Raw genomic sequence first — 21,039 nt, 5'->3', positions numbered from 1 at the left:
AACTTGGAAAAATCAAAAATCTAGACAAAGGCCCATGAAAATTAGCTACAACTGGCAACATTCTGGGTGTTGAATAACATAAAATTTGCATGTATAATTATGTAACCCTGCCCACACTCCAGTGTAATTATGAGTACCAGCATTTAAACATGAATGGAAAAACAGACAAATATTAAAGTACCAACATTTAAACACAAATTGAAAAACAGACAAAATATTAAATAGCACAAACTATAACCAGAATAATAGTGTTTTATTTTTATTAACATTTGAATCTGTATCTGAGTTTGAGCTTGTATAAAACTAAAATGCAATTTTCTTTATAAAAATAAAATTAACTGTTATACTAATATTAAATGACTAATATTAAATGGCATAAAATATAACCAGAACAATAGTGTTTTATTTATATTAACATTTGAACTTGTATAAAACTAAACTTAAAGTTGCTTTTATAAAAATAAAATTAACTGCTACAGTTATATAAAATTAAAATAAATATAATTTGTATAAAGAGAATTCTAAAAACGAATGCTATATTTTCTATTTTTATAAAAGCAAATTTAATTTTAGCTTTATACAAGTTCAAATGTTAATATAAATAAAACACTATTATTCTGGTTATATTCTGTCCAATTTAATATTAGTCATTTAATATTAGTATAGCAGTTAATTTTATTTTTATAAAGAAAATTGCATTTAAGTTTTATACAAGCTCAAACTTTATACAAGTTCAAATATTAATAAAAATAAAACACTCCCCCAGATTCACTATGCCCTGCATGGTATGCAGGATCAGTGCAGGAGCTCTAGCAGGCAATATGTCTGCCGTGCGATCCTGGAACAGCCTGCAGGGGAGTGCACGAGAGCTCCTGCACTAATCCTGCACGGACTAAGCCCTTGTATGCAAAATCACCCCATTTGCAGGAGAAATCCATGCAAATGAGGTGATTTTGCGATCCAGGAAGCTTGTGACCATCCGTGTAGGACTAGTGCAATCTGCAGAAATGTACTCGGTTAGTAACTGAGTACATTTCTGCAAAATCCAAAACGGAGCTGTGATAGCTCCAAATAAAGGCTGCATATCATTGAGGAAGCATGCCAATGATCAAGTATAAGACCACTGGCATTGCAAACAAAACAAAAAATTAAAAAATCAACTTTTATTTTTTTTTAGCCGATCTTGGCTGTTTAAGTGTAGGGCAGTGGCACACAAATGGGATCAGGGGGAAAATAAAATAAACCTAAATTAAGCATTCTAACTAAAATCAGTATTCTGCCATGCAAGTCAATTGTAGGCAGAAGACAACATGGCCAGTGAGTAGTGGTTGCTAAGGGAGGAGGCTCAGTGTGAGACATGTAACTATGCATCAGCAGGCAATCCTATGCAAATGAGGGGAATGATAGTGAATCCCAGTTTTCCCCAGCATGTGAGTCAGGTCCCAACAGTGTAAGAGCAGGAATAGAGCAGTGGAAGCCTAGGAGTTAGGTGACATCATGGGGGGTGTGTGTCAGGCATACTTTAAGCAGATTGGAGCCCTGTGGCTTGGGTTTGCTCCTAGTTTGGCACAGCTAAGCTAGTGTGTGTGTCTAAACCTGCCTAGCACTCTTTACAAAGCCTAAGTGGGTGTGCACGCCGTGCACCGGGTTTTAAAGGTTGTAAAACAAAGTTAAACCAAGAAATAGCAGCACTGTGCACATTTGAGCACTCTGTTTGCACCGCACATGCACATGGGCTTAAACAGGAAGGCAATGGGAAAGGAAAACAGCAGTAGGAAGGTAATCAAAGAGAACTAGCTTAGCTGAAAGGTGAAATGTATCAGAATCAGCCAATTACACAGGCAGCAGCCCAACCCAGCCCAGAACACCACTATAAACTAAGCAAACACCTTTACCTCTGGTTTTTCCCACACTCTACACCACTGGTGTAAACAAGCAGGGAACTTTTAACACTCACAGCAGAAAATGATAGGGGCTGCAATAGCTATCATACAACTTGTAGAAGAGGCTGAGGGTGGTGAGGATGTGAATGCTGTCGACCAACCCACAGTGAGGAGACGGAGAAGAGTGTACAGACACAGGATAACCTACCAGGGGGTACATGAGCTGGAGATAGTGGAGTGCTATAGGGTGGACAGCGACCTCCTACAGCATATTGTTGAGCTGTGCCGGCCATGCCTCACACACAGAGCTAACAGAGGGGAACCCATCCCAGTGGATACCAAGGTATGTGTAGGCCTAGGAATACTAGCTACAGGTACCTTCCAAAGGCCAACTGGGGATATGATGGGGATTTCACAGGCATCAGCATCCAGGGTAATCTAACAGTTCCTGGATGCCATGTCAGCACATGTCGGTGAGCACATATATTTCCCCAACACACGTGAGGCATTGGCCAACAATATGCAACTGTTCCACCAAATAGCAGAATATCCTGAGGTAGTAGGTGCCATAGACTGCACACTCATATGCATCAAAGCACCACCCGGTGAGCGGGGTAGGGTCTACATCAACCACAAGGGCTTCCCCTCCATCAACTGCCAGGCCATGTGTGATGCCCAGGGCATAATAATGAATGCGTGTGCTGGCTGCCCTGGAAGCTATCATGATTCCCACATCTGGCATCTGATGCAGCTGTACCAGAGATTTGCCAATGGAGACATCCCTCATGGTCATCTAGTTGGGGATGCTGGATACTCAATGGAGCCGTGGCTGATGACACCCATCAGAAATGCACACACACCCGAACAAAAGCTCCATAATGAGGCACACGCACAGACCAGAATTATAGTAGAGCATGTGTTTGGGATGATCAAGTCATGGTTCTGGTGCCTGGACACATCCAGTGGAGCCTTGCTGTACTCACCAACTACATATACCCAAACTGTTCTTGTATGTGCCATGCTACACAATATGATCCTGCAGAAACAGCTGCAGCAGGAACAGCACAGGGCAGGGCCACACAGTCCCCCCACCATTACCAAGGCCTGCACAGGCACAGACTAACTCAGAGGAGGAACAACCTAGGCCTTCCCCAGTAGGCAGAAGGAGGCATGCCCAGTATGCCCTGGCCTTGGCAAAGAGGCAACGCATAGCACATACACTGATGCAGGAGGGAACCAGGGAATAACACCTCTCTCCGACTCTCGTATACAGTAAAAGGGATGCCAAATATTATGCTACCTGTGCCTAACCATGTGTAGGGAGTGTACTATGTGCATCCGACATAGGCAGCCCTGCAGCACAACCCTCAATACTGGGACACCCACAAGGTAAGTGACTCACACATGCCAGTCGGGGGGGGGGTCACATAACCAACAACAGTCACAGCCAGCGGGACAGGTGTAGACAAACACAAACAAAGACTGTGCTATGGCCTCTGAATGAGGCCTATGGGTACCACCCCCCCCCAAGGCATACACAGACAAACTACAGCAGGTCAGGCAGTGAGATGTCAGTTCTAAAGGGTAGGAAGTCAGAAACCAATATGTGGGCAATTAAAAGCTAAGATCTGTAGTACACTGGTATGCCTCTAGCCAGAATGATAGGTAAGACTACAGATTGAAATGGAGTACCAGACATACCAGTACAGTCCTAGCAAATGTGTACAAGTGTCAGGTTTGCCCCCTCCATCCTACATAGAAATATAGAAACAGTCAGGTGTGCCCCCCAATCCTGTGTAGAACTGTCGAAATAGTCAGGTGTGCCCCCCCATCCTACATAGAAATATAGTAACAGTCAGGTGTGCCCCCCCAATCCTGTGTAGTAATGTAGAAATAGTCAGTTGTCCCCCCCATCCTACATAGAAATATAGTAACAATCAGGTGTGCCCCCCAATCCTGTGTAGAAATGTAGAAATAGTCAGGTGTGCCCCCATTCTATGTAGAAATATAATAACAGTCAGGTGTGCCCCCCCAATCCTGTGTAGAAATGTAGAAACAGTCAAGTGTGCCCCCCCGCTACGCAGAAATGTAGTAACAGTCAATGCGAAATGATCGATGGATATCCTGCAGAGATAGCATGCTACCTGTCGGTGTACAACACAAACGTTAGCACTGCAGTACAAACTACCTGGACTCGATCCACACATGCAATACAGACAGCCATACTGGGCATGCTCACACACTTACAGAAATGAAGGCAATGTCAGTCAACAACATACTGAAAGGTCATACTGGGCATGTTCACAAAAACACATGAAGGCATTGTCTGCAAACACCAGTGGACCAGACATATATGGCAGTCACAGTTGTTAGTGCAAACACTCGTCAGTATGCACCACTCATGCCTTGAAAGTACAGTGGATAGGAATACAGACATATATGTAAGGACAAAACACTATAATAAGCCAAAGATAGACGGACATACATGTATGGAAGAGGGTGACTGTGACAAAGAGCCATCCAAGCCTGTCCCACCCAGCACACAGCCAAAGGGCCTCAAACACATGAGGTGCATATGTCACTCACTGCAGATACTAGCCGCCAGTATCTGTCAGCATGACTGAATATGTGGTGCATGTGCCAGCTGTGCAACATGACTGTACAAGGAAGAAGTCATCTAGCAGCTGTACACACGTACCTGTGAAATATGACTCTGTGTGTGCCTGCATGTGGTGTGTCAACCCTAGATGAATGGGTTATGGTCCATGCACACACAGTGCCCTCCCCATAGCCCTACTATGACAAGCCTGCTGAGGTCATCCAGTGTGAAATACACCTTTGGGAGAATTACAGCCCAGAAATCTCTATTGCGTGTCCCATAGCTGTGCACTGCTGTAGTGTGATAAACTAGTTAGGTAGGAATTCTAATCCAAGACTTGGCAACTGTGTGTGTGTTTGTGTGCATGTCTGACTGTGTAGAGAGCAATGCTTTTCAGGGTAGTCACACTACCAACAATTCAAATGCTCTGCTGTAGTGTGATAAAGTAATTAGGTTGGTGTTCTAATCCCAGACATGGCAAGTGTGTCTGTCTGTCTGCATAGAGAGCAATGCTTTTTAGGGTAATCACACTCCCTACAATTCATATACTCAACTTTGGCAAGGCTGCTGATATCATCCACCTAGCAATACACCTCTGGGAAGGTTGTAGCCTAGTAATTTCCATAGTGTGTTCTATAACTGCGTACTGCTGTAGTGTGATAAAGTAGTTAGATAGGTGTTCTATTTCCAGACATGGCAAGTGTGTGTGTGTGTGTGTGTGTGTGTGTGTGTGTGTGTGTGTGTGTGTGTATCTGATTCTGTATGTGTAGAGAGGAATGTGCTTTAGGTTACTCACACTCCTTATAATTCATATACTCAACTGTGGTAAGGCTGCTGAGGTCATCCACCTAGAAATACACCTCTGGGAAGATTGTAGCCCAGTAATCTCCATAACGCATCTTGTAACTGTGTACTGCTATAGTGTGATAAAGTAGTTCAGTAGGTGTTCTAACCCCAGACATGATAAGTGTTTGTGTATGTCTGTGTAGAGAGCAATGCTTTTTAGGGTACTCACACTCCCTACAATTCATATACTCAACTTTGGCAAGGCTGCTGATGTCATCCATCTAGAAATACTCCTCTGGGAAAGTTGTAACCTAGTAATCTCCATAGCGCATCCTATAAGTGTGTACTGCTGTAATGTGATAAAGTAGTTAGATAGGTGTTCTATTCACAGATGCGGCACATGTGTGTGTCTGTCTGTGAACAGAACAATAATTTTAAGGGTACTCACCCTCCCTACAATTTATATGCTCAACTTTGGCAAGGCTGCTGATGTCAGCCACCTAGAAATAAACCTCTGGGAAGGTTGTAGCCGAGTAATCTCTGTAGTGCGTGCCAAAACTGCGCACTGTTCTAGTGTGATTTAGAACTGTGGTAGGGTTCAATGACAATTCTGGATGTTTTGTGTGTGTTTCAATGTCTGTGTATAGAGCAATGCATTATAGGCTAGTCACACACTACAATTTGAATGTCCAACTTTGGCAATCCTGCTGATGTCATTCATTGTGAAATACACCTTTGGGGAAAGAGCTCTGCAGTAATCCCCGTGGTGTGTCCTATAACAGCTCCATGCTGTAGTATGATACAGACATTTATTAGGAGTTCTATACTCACACGTGTCAGTTGTGGATGTTTTGAGTGTGTGTCACTGTCTGTGTAGGGAGCAATGCATTTTAGGCTAGTCACACTCAGAATGTCTTACTTTGGCAATCCTGCTGATGTCATTCGTTGTGAAATACACCTTGGGGAAGAAGTTCTGCCGTAATCTCTGTGGTATGTCCTATAACAGCTCCATGCTGTAATATGGTATAGACTTCTGTTAGGGGTTCTATAGTCACACATGTCAGTTGTGGATGTTCTGTGTGTGTGGCACTGTCTGTGTAGGGAACAATGCATTTCAGGCTAGTCACACTCACTACAATTAGAATGTCCTACTTTGGCAATCCTGCTGATGTCATCCAATGTGATATACATCTTTAGGGAAGGACTATCCCCCTAACCTCCATGATGTGTACTATAACTGCATAGTGCTATAGTGTAATCAACTAGTTAGGTAGGGATTCTACTCCCAGACATCACAGGTGTGTGTGTGTGTGTGTGTGTGTGTGTGTGTGTGTGTGTGTGTGTGTGTGTGTGTGTGTGTGTGTGTGTGTGTGTGTGCGTGTGTTTGTAACTTGTATCCTGTGTAGAGGTGGTTGTGAGTGTGTGGCCAATGTTGAGTGGTTTTGCATGATTCCTATATGGTGGCCCTACTATATATTGCAATGTCCACCATACAGGGATAACAGATGTGAAATAACTGGGAGGCTGGGGTGCAAAGCCATACCCATACATGTGACATCAAGGCCAGGCAATCACAGTTAGCAACCCCAGAGTACACTCTCAACCCATGTCTCATACACACACACACACACACACACACACACACACACACACACACACACACATGTCTAGGCAACAGCCAATATGAGGGTAGTACACTGCATATTGGTCACTGATAGTAACTACGGAGTGATAGCAGTGGCCTACAGAGGGCATGGCACCCGGTCCATCTGTCCAATATGCACATACATGCAGACAGTGCACCCCCCCCATGTTCCCCGATGGACACCTGCAGCACCTGTGGTGTCATCACATGTGACCCACAAAGGACATACCATGCCTGGCAAAATGCCCTGTATGGACAGATGCCACTGACACCAGGGGATGCCATTAGCATGCTATCAATGTAGGTGCAGTGTAAACCTGCTGCCCATTACCAGTTCCCGCCACAGGTGGACAAGACTGGCACATTTGATGATAATCTGTGTTCACAACATGGGCCAGACATCCCAGGTACAGTTCCACATGTCACTGTACATGCATGTGGGAGGTGTGCCCATCCCAGACACCATCCATGTCATGGACTAAGGAACACATACATGGCATGTGATGTGCAGCATTGGCCACACACAATAGTCACCCAGGTGACTGGATGGGGGATACCAATACCCACCTGTGTGAGCAAATACAGAAACCACAGCCCTGAGCCACAATGCAGACCATTGGCATGTGGTCTGATGCCAAGGTATACCCATTGCCTAGCCTTGTATAGCTATCTGGCACAGTCGAACACCACACACCCGTGCAGACATACACCCATGCAAGTCAGTACTGGCACCCTGTATGTTTGTGTGTGTGTTGTATGGTGTGTATGTTCACATCCACACTCACTACAACCCCCATTGGCATACTGAAGCATGCTGTCTGATGTCAGACACCTCCCCACACCCTTTAACCATACAACCTCTGTATGACCTGTATGGTGCATGTGATAACTGCACAGTGATGTGTTGTGGCAATCCCACTACTGATGAGTTTTAATCCTGGCCCTGCCAAGTGTGTCAATGTATGTGCGTCCCTATGAGAGTGTGGCTGTGTTGACGGTGGCACCTGTTCATGCAGAGAGGCACATGTACATCACCTACTGTATAGCTACTGTATCCCTGTTGCAGATGTCACTCACCATCACATATAGATCCACAACAGGTAACCCATGTGGTGCAGCCAATAACTGCATAGAACTGTGATAGCACTACATAGTTGTCAGGGGGTTGATACCCTGTGCTGGTAGGTGTCTGACACAAACATGCTTAGGTTTTTCTCTCCCACTCCTCCCCTGACTTGTCTTTGCCTCTGTCTGCCTCTCCCACCCCCTCTATGGTGGATGTGGAGACCTACACCTGCTTTGCTTAGACAGCAGTATGTGTATTTTAAGTGATGTCATGATCAGCTGATGGCCTCTGCATGAATTGCAGCCCTCCCCTAGTTGATTGCATGTGGAACAGCTGTGGTAACATTCCCATAGCCAATTGCATGGAAACACACTCCAATATATAGGAACATCATGTTGGTGTTGGCCCTTTTCATTCACTATTAGCAGGAACTAGATCTGTTGTTTGGCAAACAGCATCTCAGATGGACTGGGGATTTACCTCTAACAACACACACTGTGGAAACAGGGCAACACACAGGAGGGGGCTGTGCCTGACCTGACTACAGACTGTAAGTGCTGTTATACTGCATTTGGCGTAATGTTGGTTTAACAGTGTGTGTGCGGATATGGCTGTCCTACATGTCTCAATACCTGCCATGTCAGTTCTATGTTTATGAGGAATGCCCATCTGCAGGGTCATCTGCAGACTGGGCAGTGTGCTGTGCCTTTGGTTTCATGTGTTACCCATGGAACATCTATCTGTGGATTGCAGGAGGTAATGTGAGAATTGCAGTCTGTAGATGGTGAAAGCCATGACAGTTACTGACGTCATATCTCTCATAGGACATATGTTGCAACAAACCATGTTACAACAGTAAATGTATGAGGGTATCACAGCAACATGTCAATATTGACCCTGTGTATGTGCTTCCAGCCCCAACTCTGTCAACCTTTGCACATATGTTGTGCATGAAAAGGTGCATATGTGCTGTACACCATAATTATTGTCATATCTGATAACAAGCCAGTGAGATATCAGACTGATACTCATGTTATGTACAGTAGGGGTTATATTTGATGACATAACCTGGACATACTGTGGTTGTTGTACAGTACTGAGGTCTGTGTAGTCATGGTGAATGTCGACAGTGTGTGTATTGTTAATATGTACCTTGACCTGTGTACAAACTGTGGTAGTTGTCATCGTCCTATGTCCCGTCCTATCTGATGCTACATGCTGCTCCATTGTTTGTTACTGTATTGGCTTACATGTTTGTAGGGCCATACACACATGTCCCATACCACAGTCAGCCATCAGACCAAACTGTGTAGTGGCCCAGTATATGTAAGGTTAGTGTGTGAGTGGCCCATATGAGAATGGTGTTGAACTGATAGTCCATATACTGTAATATTATGCTAGCTTGCCATATGTGTCTGTGGCTCTGTTTTCATTGGCTGTGGTTATGCACTTTCACACAGGTTTATTTTACCCTGTGCTGTGACATGCCTGTACAGCCAGCTATATATGCAGGTACATGTGCATTCCCCATAGGAGATGTAGGCCAGTGTTGAGCCAGTCTGCCTGTAGCCTGTACAGTGCATTGTTACATGCTTAGCAGCTTAGTGTACTTACCCAGTGAGATGTCATGTGCAGATACTTGCCAGATGTACTGCTGCCAGGCCTCCCTTAACAGTCATGTATGTCAGACAGAGCAGTGGGATGCTGTACAGACGTATGTCAATATCTAGTGGGTAGTATGTAGCCATGGCACCCCTGTAACAGAGGGTAGGATGTGTCAGGCCAGACAGGTGTGTGTGAATGCATAACCTATGATGGCATATGTATACCAGTTATTATGTGTTATACCCATCTACATGGCTGTTAACATCCATGTTGTCAGGTATGGTACACATGTTTTTCACTAAGGGGTTCTGTGTATATCTCTGGACTGTACAGAGTGTGTCAGAATGTCCACACATATTGGCCAATATCGCTGCTGCAGTCGACAGGGGCAGTACGTGCTAGCAGCGGTACTTTACTATGATGTCCTTAGGATGTCTGTCAGTAGCCAATGGCAAACATGTGGAAAGCAGATGTGACCCCCCCACACACACACCATGTCTGGGAAGACAATCTCAATTACAGTACCAATAGTATATAGAACTGTAATAATACACAAATAAATGTTTTGCATTCCTGCAAACCTGTTTGTGGTGTTTTTTCCTATGACCTCTCTGTGTGTATATGTTGCAGGCAATGTTTGTCATTTGTATGGGCAGCCCGTACAATGTCCAGTTGTACAGGTGTGAACTGTAGGCATAGTGGCTGTTCCATATTTTGTGCACCTCCTGCATATGTATCTTACTGTACATACGTCTGCGTGTGAATGTGTAGTCACATGTACATCTATATATATATATATATATATATGTGTATATATATATATATATATATATATATATATATATATATATATATATATATATATATTTGCATAGTATATGATTGAACTGTGTTGTAACTACAGTCTACACCTCTTACCTGTTATAGCTGTTGGGAAAATCTTTGTTAACACTACCTGACAAATTCTACACATACATCCAGATGCCATGTTGATGTTATACACATACCTAACAGTCCATTATTGCACACACTCTGGTCAAGGCTTGACAGGATGCAGGTGTTAATATGACATATTTTGGAATAGCTGTCATCCACTTTGAGTGAGATGCTATAATGACTGGTTTGTTTCCATATACATTTTCTTTTTATGTTCAGGTCTGACTATCCATTATATGTCAGTATAAGCTGCCTACATTTCTTGGATCATCGCACTTATTTGTCAGGGGAACAGGTTACTGGGCAGCAGATTTGGGCTTGTTATCTGGACATGCTGGACAGATCAGAACAGTTAAAGGGTATGACTATGCATACAGCTTACTACCTGAACATTCTGCCACAGTCTGTAGAGTTGATGGTTATGATTATGCTAACAGCATACTATCTGAACATTCTAGCAAAGTCTGTACAGTTGTTGGGTCTAATTATGCATACAGCTTTCTATCTGAACATTTTCAAAAACTCTGTAGAGTTGTGGGTTATGATTATGCATACAACTTACTACCACTCCTGGGATTCAAACCCCTGCTGTGTGTGGTAAAAATATGACAGCTGATATCACAGTACACTGTGCTATCAGGGAATTGATATAAAGCATTCCAGTGGTTTCTGCCTAAGCCTCCCTCAGTTGTTCTATATGACTGACCTCTTGGAACTTCCAACATTGTTATACTGAACTTCCTACACATTTTAACTGCATTCAACAGTGTGGGTAAGACTGCTTAATACAACAGTACTATTTATAGAATGCAACACTACAACAACATATGAAAGCAGAATGTACACAAGCACTCCAGGGGTTATACTTTTAATCACTAGATAGTACACCTTTTTTCCATGCAACCTATATGACAGTCTTCCTGCCATATTGTCTTGTTTATTCAGTACATCCCATACACACTACATTTTTATACTGGTACAACACTTTCTAGTACTGCTATATTTATTTGTTATGACAGTACATGTAAGAATATTACTAACCTGCCTCACGATGCAGCCTTTGCAGCCTAGCAGCATGGGCTTGCTGGTTCACAGCCCACTCATCTGCAGCTGTCAGAGAAATACAGTGATATTTAGCCATTAACTATCCATAGTATACACAAGCTAGGAAAGCATCATCTATGTAATAGAATGAGTACTTAGTCAGTGCTGGGGCATCAGCCATCTGCCTGGATTCTTGGATCCACTGGTCCAAGAGATCACCCCTCCACCACTTCAGGTCAGCATGGTGATGCCTGACCTGCTCACCAGTCCAGGAGATACCAGTGGCACTGGTGAGGTCACGGGTGAGACTGTCCCAGGCCTCCACTTTATACTGTGAGCCCTGGTACTGGCCCTGCAGTAGTCTCTCATCATGGTGTTTTACCAGGAACCATACCATGAATCTGGACTCCTGAGTGCCCCAGCGCTGCACTCTAAATCGAGAGCCTTACCCAACTCCAGCCATTCTGCCTACAGTAGGGAGCTGCAACCAGTCATGGGAATTATTGGCATCTGTGTGGTTTAAATATGCCCAACTTCCTGCACTTTCCTGTGATTGCATGGTTTTGAAAAGGCTAAGCTATGGGCACACCTGCTTACCTAATGTTGGCATTGCTTAAAGGGGCATTCCACTGGGCAGATTGAATTAGCCGGCCTACACATTGCTTACACCACGTAAGCTGACCTGTGCAATGATTACCATTGCTTAATATCTAATTAGCATTATATTTTCCTTTTGACATTGATTTATTATTTGTTACATGTTATATCTGTGTCTGGTATCTGTGATTCATGTGTACGTACAATGTATGGGGTCCTGGGGAATTCAATACTTTATTACAATAATGCCTCACATCTGGTCTTACTGCAGTACTCCAGTTCACATATTTATGTTATGAAGCAGGTCATACAACATCACAGTGTACATAGATTCATTTCACATGTTCAGTTTGATTTTCATATGGTGAGGATTTGTTTGCTGAAACCTCAATAGTATGTACTGCTGTGATGGCTTAGTGGTTAGCTACTGTGACTATAGTATATAGGATCCTGGGTTCGAACCTTGCAGAGGCTGTTTCTTTTGTTGCTGGACAGAATATGGGCCATTGGAAACAGAGTGATAAAGGCACTTTAAAGCAGTTGTAAGCGGGTGTGCGTGTTTGTGCAGAGGTAAGCACTGCTAACTTCTGTTTACAGTCATTGATACTCAGTAAGCTTTCAGATTGCTTAATCTGTGTAGGCAGTGCTTACCCCCATGCAAACAAACTCAAACACACTTACTAGTGCTTACATATGCTTACTACTGCTTAGTTGTGCTTAGACCTGCTTACTAGTGTCTTATTCATTATGACACTGATACTTCACGTGCATTTCCTGCAGTACTCTAGTTCATAAATATGTGTTATTTAATGGGTTTTGCAACACAATATTGGTTATAATACTGTTAAAATAGACTGCGCTGCAGTGGGACTCGAACCAGGAATGCCTGCTTGTAAGGTGAATGCTCTGCCCACTACACTATTGCTGTGCTGTTTCATTGGCATACATCTTCCTTGTTATCCTCTTCAGACTTTTAAGCTGCTTTAACCATAGCTAAGCGATGGGCACACCTGCGCACCTATGGTTAGCATTAATCGGATTTTTAAAAATAACAAAAGGGTTTCTTCATTTACTTTTTCTGTACTGTTGCACACATAAGGAACTGTTGGTGGGGATCTGCGGACACCTATGAGCGATCTTACTAATTTCTTCCCACTTTCTGCTGTTCTACATTGCAGGGGCATGTTTATTCTGAGAGCTCTGCTCTCAGACATGCCCCCTGCACTTGTACACGCTCCGTGTAAGCCTAGGAGCTCGGGCAGTGTGCCTTCATTGATATGCATGGCGTGCTGCCATCCTGCTCCTAAACGGGCGCTTCCGGGCAGGACTAAGCTAGTCCTGCATGGAAGATTGGTGAATCCGGGGGACTGTTATTTTGGTTATATTTTGTGTTATTTAAAATGCTGCCTGTTTTTCAATTTGTGTTTAAATGTTGGTACTTTAATATTTTGTCTGCTTTTCCTTTTGTGTTTAAATGTTGCTACCCACAATTCCAGTGGAGTGGGTGGGGTTACATAATTATACATGCAAATTTTATGTTACTCAGCATCCAGATTTTTGGCCAATTGTAGCTAGTTTTCATGGGACTTTGTCTAGATTTTTATTTCTAGGTTGCAAGGTATATTGATCTTTGTTATGTTTTTTTGCTGGGTCATTTTCCACCCATTATTTAAGGCTTTATCCAGATTTCTTGTGTTAGGAAGGGGAGAGTTATGAAAAACACTAAAAAGCTTACATATTACTTGTGTAAATCTTACTAAAGATGTAGCATAATTAATTTATGACTGCATGGTACAGGCAGTAACATGAAACAAGTGGGTATATTCTCAGCTTTGCAGCTCGTGTGTAAGGAAGATGGCTGCACTTTTGTTTCCCTCAGATACTGAAGCCAAATGAGAAAACCATGCACACAGTGAGGAGCAAGAATGAACCCATGGTTTTACATAGCCAAACGTATCTATGTTCAGAGTTTGTGATACAGGCTGCATTTGCAGGAATAATTAATAATTTGAGTCACTTATAGGCAAGTGGAGATTAATGGACTCAAACACAATACTACATGATGAAGCTTGTTGGTAGCACATATTTTTAAAAATCTGCTGTAACATGCATTATTTTTATATAAAAGGTAGACATGCTAAAATATCCCAGAGTATGGCTGAACAAAATAGTGAGCTTGTCCAGGACTGTTTTCAGGCAATACCTGGGTCACCCAATACCTGAGTCATAAGGCTAGACACAACAAATACAGTGCAGTGCCATGTAAAAAATGTAAAAAAGATTCACAAGCAAGAATATAAACAACAATAATTCTAGACAGATGTAATTAACTCATAACCCAGAATCCCAGCCTTTTTACACAGGTTACATGTTTGCACTAATCACTGCAAACACCTCATTAAAGCTGTTAACAGCCATGATTTCTCCTTAACAAAATCTTCTGACATGCCTGACAGAAACAGATTGCAGCTTTCTGGCTTTTCCCAGTTAGGGGTCGCCTCAGTGGATCATCTTGTCTGCTCATGATTGGCAGTGGAGTTTTATGGTGTCGAGTTGCGAGCCCGGCACCCAACCTTCCACAGAAGGCACACACGCACACACTCACACCTAGGGCCAGTTTAGAGTGTCCAATCCACCTGCAGCACATCATTGGGATGTGGGAGAAAACCGGAGCATCCGGAGGAAACCCACGTGATCACAGGGAGGACATGCAGACTGCTCACAGAAGGCACCCCAGCCAAGGATTGAGCCAGAGAACCTCTTGCTGTGAGGTGGCAATGCTAACCACTGCACCACCATGGCCACCACCAGAAACAGATTGCAGCTACTATGCAATAAAACCAGTTTGAGACTGTCCCAGCAATCATAATTAAATCCTGACATATGCAAAAATACTCATGTATGCATAGACAGAAAATATCCTTTGTCATCTGATAATTAGAAATCATACAAGCCAGCCTAGCAGGTGTTGTTCTTTCTTACTCTTACCTTGAGGAGAATGTAAATTTCCTCATCCTGTGAACAGCAGGCATGAGTGGGTGTGTGGTGCATCAGTCTCACTCTGCATTCTGCAGACGTTTGCTTACTGCTGCTGTGCTACACTGTTATCTGCTGCTGGCCTGCTGCTACTTTCTTCTGTTTTCATCCTAGTATATCACATATCCGGTAGTCATCCTCAAGAAGTCACTGATGTCTCACAGACACAACATCAACAGGATGTCCTCTTGTTGCTGCAAGTCACAGGTGGACAAACAATTTCTTTAAGCTCTCTGAGTAAATTGACAGGCAAATGAAGTGAACAAAATCCTGGAATCCAACAATGAGAGAACTCTTTTATTTTAATCACAATAAACAAGGTTATTCTTCACAACACATGATGTTAAAACTCCCTTATATCCATACCATCGATTATTCAATTAAATAATTAAATATGAAACATCTTAAACATCTTTAAGATGTTTCATATTTAATTGAATAATCGATGGTATGGGCGTTTTTTTCTAATTGAGATGATGTGTATATAAGAGATTTTTTTAACTTATCAATGGTGAAGAAGCCAGTCATTTTTTAATGTGATGTTCGCTAACCTTGTTTATTGTGATTTAAATAAAAGAGTTCTCTCGTGGCACAGTATCCAGTTTCCTGGCGTTTTATTGCTGCCTTTGGGTGGTGATATTTGCTATAAATTGACAGGCAGTCAGACTCTGTCTCATGACACTGATGTCATCACACATGCCCCTGCATGTTGATGACATTGTGGGATATGCCGGCTATGCGTGATAATATCAGTGTTAAAAAAATGCAACTAATAGAAAAAAACAAAATTGGGATTTGAAGGGGCCATTTGGAAATTCATGGCATCTTATTATTTTGCCCTCCAAAAATGGGACATATCAAAGAATTTGTTATGGTTGAGTATGAAGGGCAACCATCTGGTTATAGTCTGTTTAGACATGGGCTAGCCCTTCTTTGTCACAGCATAGGAAAAAAGCAGCTGTTCAGCCTTCGTAAAGGACTTGTTTCTGTCAAGGTTATACCTGAGCTGCCTGTGTCCATCCAATTTATGCAGAATCTGTATTCTCTTGTTTTTCTGGCTCTGAGAAGAAAACTAGGAGACTGATGGCTTGATTCAAAGTAAAATGAAAAAAAAAACTTTAGGCATAAATGAAGGATTTCTCTTTAATGCAACCCTATCCCTGTAGAAAACCAATTAGGGTTCACCCCTGTGGAGCTTACAACTCAGATACTCAGCTTACAGGTGTCAGAGCAGTAAGTTGAAGAGTTTTCCTTAGCAAGGAACCATAGGTCATTCTCAAAGGCTGTTTTAAAAGGAGCTAAGGTCAATTTTTTTAGATCAAATATGAGATGGCAAAGAGGAGGAATTTCCTTGCATTGGAGTCTCATGTGAAATACTCCTTTCAGAAACTGTTTGACTTCAAACATACAAGGTAGAAAGGGATCCATAGGAAGACAAGCTGAGATAACTGCAAGATGGACCTTAATGGAAGCATATAACAGGCCATCTTTAAATAACTCACACAAATATTTGTGAGCAAGATGTGCTAGTACCCTATTGGAACATTTGTAATTGGCAAAATGCCAGTATAAGACTTTCTAGTAGAAGGTTTTCTTGCCTCCGTTAGTACCTCCTACAAGTCCTCATGAAGTAGGTTTTCTTCCATCCTTTAGTACCTCCTACAAGTCCTCATGAAAAAGGTGCCTAAGTAAATGTTAGCAAATAAATAAATAAATAAATAAATAAAAGCTATCAAAATTGAATCATCATGGCTGTCAGATGTAGTTGATTGTTGTCAGGGTGTGCCAAATTCCTCTTATGCTATGTGAGTAGATCCAGTCTGTGAGAAAGCTTCTGATAATTGCCTTTAGCTAATTCCATAAGAAGAGAGAACCAGTTTTGCCTGTGCCAAAAGGGAGTCACCACAATAATTTTTGGCGAGTCTTTCTGAATCTTTAGAAGTAACCTAGAAATAATTGGAAAGGGTTGAAAAGCATACAGGAACATTCCCAACCAAGGGAGCACAAAGGATCTACTATCCATGCTTGGCTACAAGGATGTCTTGAACAGAAGTATTGTTGTCTGTTTTGTAAGAAGGAAAACAGATCTACTTCAGGTGTACCTCACATTTGGATCACATCCTGGAAAATGCCTAAATTTTCACTCACGTAGGTCTGTCCAAGATGTGCTGAGTCTGCTGCCACAATGTTTTGCTCTGATGGAATGTAAGAGGCCGAAAAGAGTCAGAGGATACTGAAGACCCAGCTTCCACGCCATCATTGCCAACTGGCAAAGAAGGTATAACCTTTTACCCCCTTTTTTGTTAAGATACCACATCACTGTGGTGTTGACTGTAACCACTTGTAAGGGGCCTGGAGCCCACAGATGGTGTAGAGCTTTCAAAGCATGAATCAATGCTAGCATTTCCTTGATGTTTCTGTGCTTTGGCCTATTCAAAGAGTCTCACAGACCTTGCACTTTTAGTCCCATGGAAACTGCACACCAAACATAATCTGAAGAATCTGACTGGGCAGACTGAACTGGGAGTGGAAGAGAGAAAGGGAGTCCTGGATTGAGAGCCATCTGATCACTCCATCACTGTCATTCTCACCTTATGCACCTCAGCATGGGAATCTTAGAGTTCAAGGGATGTAGATGCTGAGTCCAAGAATTTTAAGGTAACATTGGATTTTTCTCATATATGATCATGCATGTTTTATCATGAGGGTCATGGATGCCATGAAGCCTAGAATCCTGTGAAATTCTTTCGCAGATGCCTGAAGCTGTTCAGACAAACTCAGAAATATATACTGTTAAGATGTTACCTTTCCTTTTGTAAGGAAGACATTTTTCCAGATTGTATCTATCAGATACTTCTAAAAGACAATCCTGTGAGGGTTGTGAGACAAGACACTGGTAGGTTCAAAAGAAATTCCAGATGTGACAGGAGGTTGGACACCTTTGTTAATGACTCCATACATCTGGAAAAAAGACTGCACAAATAAACAAGTTGTCTAAAGAAGGAAAAAAGTGGATAACCTGCAATCTGCAGTGAGCCCCCACTGGGGCTAGACACTTTGTGAAGACTTGAGGTGCAGTGGAGAGCCCAAAGGCTAATGCAGAGAACTTATAACATTACCTATATACAGAAAGCCTTAGAAATTTCCTTAAACTGTGAGCAATGGGCATGTGAAGGTAAGCATCTTTGAGATCTAGTGTTACAAAAAGCCAATGGTCTGAAAGCAGTACAAGCACTAGTTGCAGGGTCAACATCATGAATTTTGGAATTTTCACATTAAGGTTGAGAAAAGACAGATCTAACACAGGTCTCCATGCATGCTCTTTATTTGGTGACAATAACATCCTGGAGTAAAATCCTTTGCCAGGGTGATTTGTAGTTACTGCCTTTATGACCCCTGCTTCTTACATATGCTGTAGCACTGGTGGAAACAGGACTGTCTAGTTGGGTGGATGTGTGTGAGTTCCCTGAAAGGAGGAGGAATGTTCACCCATTGCCAGGTAAATCTTTTCTGAATCATGTTCAAACCCATCTGTCAGGATTAATCTGACTCCAGGCTAAGGGGTTGAGGGGCAGTTGGAATGAGAGAGATTGGGAAACTGGTGCAGGAGGTGTGGATAAGGTGATCAGATTCCCTGCATAGTCATTCATTATCTTGAGATTGACTCATTTTGGAAAAGTCACTTTTTTATTTGGTTTTAAGAGTTATACTCCTACCATTTTCTTTTGGTTGTCAGCTTGTTGATACGCTGGGATTTCTGTTTGTTCTGCCTCTAAACATTTGAGAAATGACCTTCTTAGGATAGATCCTGGATAACTGAAAAATCCTAGAAACTCCATGCATTAAGTTCTCTCTGTCACCCCACTGTTAAAGGATCTGTGTAGCGACAGGACAAAATACCAGGTTTAGTGAAGAATTAAGAATTTCAGACTTAAATTGTTAGAAAAATTTTGATTATGTAACCAAAAAATCATCTCAGTTCCACAGAAGAAGCAGAAGTTCTAGACATAGTGTCAGCACAATCATACACACTTCTCAGAGCAGGTTTAGAAACCTTAGTCAAGTTAGAAAGAATCTGATTCAAATATGAACTGCCTTCTGGAGTCCATGAAGCAGCATATTCCTCCAAAGTATAAACAGATTTTGGCATAAACATACATATTTAGCCCTGATAATTCATAATCCCAAAAGGATAACATAGCAGGAGCAAACAGTCTCCTACCTTGTTTGTCTAACCACTTGCACTCCTTATCAAGGTTAGAGGAAGCCAAAGATTTCTTGGTAGTTGGTGCTGCTGGAGTTATTGCAGCAGGATCAGCTGATAGTTTAGAACAAAGACATTTATAATCTGGAAAGCCCCTTTATTGCTTATCAGTTTTCTTTATAACTGCAGCCAGTGAGTCAGGAGCTTTGCAAGCAACTTTAAAAGTGTCTTCTAGAGCTGAAAAATGGGAGGCATATGTGTTTAATTAGTAACCTTATTCTCTAATAGATCATAAAATCTACCCAGTTCTGAGGGAGACCCATTTGGCTTTCAAGCAGAAACATCTCTGAGTCTGGCAATGGTTTCAGCAATGGAAAGGGAAAAAATGTCTAGAATTAAGTCTATCTTTACCATCTGAAGTGTCAGAGTTCTAGGCCATGAATTCCTGAGAGAATCACCTTTGTCTCCATCAGAATCCTCATTATCTGAAAGCACATATTGTTCTCTGGCAACACCTGCACTAGAACTGTGTAAAGGCAAACAGCCAACAGAACTAACCCCAAAATATACTTTGCCAAAGATGTAACATTTGATTTATATACAGAAACAACATTATCATCTGCCCTGTAATTAAGTTTTTGCTAGGAATATTCCTACAGGGAGATTGGTCAAGGGATAGCCTGCTATACCTGGCAAAAAGTCTCTTTGTCCAGGCAATGAATGTACCTATAGCATTTGGTTCTCTCATAATTATAAGAGGTACAGGGACAGCTTCTCAGGACATGTCTAACCCCATTCCCATAATGGCCATCACAGCTACACCAGCAGGAGATGAGGCAATAGTTAAGTGGTTTGTGGAGTCACCTTTGGCAACAACAGTCACTGACCATAGGATGATGATTTTACTTGTTTTTTCTTTTTGGATACAAGAGGAGTGAAAGAAGCATGGACAGCAAAATATTCAGTGGCTTAACACCCAAAAAGTCAAAACAATGCACTTTCTTGCCAAGACTATCAGGTATCTGGTCAACATCTGATTGAGAAACTGGTCCATCTGGGTGTTTATTACTCCTTTATGCAACTGGATTCTGGACTTTCTTATTGACAGACCACAAAAGATATGTGTAGGCAACAACACCCCGATGAGCATCACACTGAACACTGGCGTACCTCAAGGATGTGTCCTGAGTCCCCTGCTGTTCACCGTGCCGACACATGACTGCATCACTAGGTACAACACAAACCACATTAAGTTTGTGGATGATACTACAGTGATGCAGTCATGTGTCAGCACGGTGAACAGCAAGGGACTCAGGACACCACGCTGACACATGACTGCATCACTGTAGTATCATCCACAAACTTAATAATGTGGTTTGTGTTGTACCTAGTGATGCAGTCATGTGTCAGCACAGTGAACAGTAGGAGACTCAGGACACATCCTTGAAGTACTCCAGTGTTCACCTTGCTGACACATGACTGCATCACTAGGTACAACACAAACTACATTATTAAGTTTGTGGATGATATTACAGTGTTGGGTTTCATCAGCAATGGTGACAAAAAAGCCTACTGAGAGGAGGCGAACCAACTGATTGGCTGGTATGACAACAATAACCTGGCTCTCAATGTGAATAA

This window comes from Protopterus annectens, chromosome 5.part0 (genome assembly GCF_019279795.1).
Source record: "Protopterus annectens isolate FY-2018-M chromosome 5.part0, PAN1.0, whole genome shotgun sequence".
In the NCBI taxonomy this organism is placed as follows: domain Eukaryota; kingdom Metazoa; phylum Chordata; order Ceratodontiformes; family Protopteridae; genus Protopterus; species Protopterus annectens.
The sequence above is the reverse complement of the archived record's forward strand: the minus strand, read 5'-3'. Positions refer to the sequence as shown.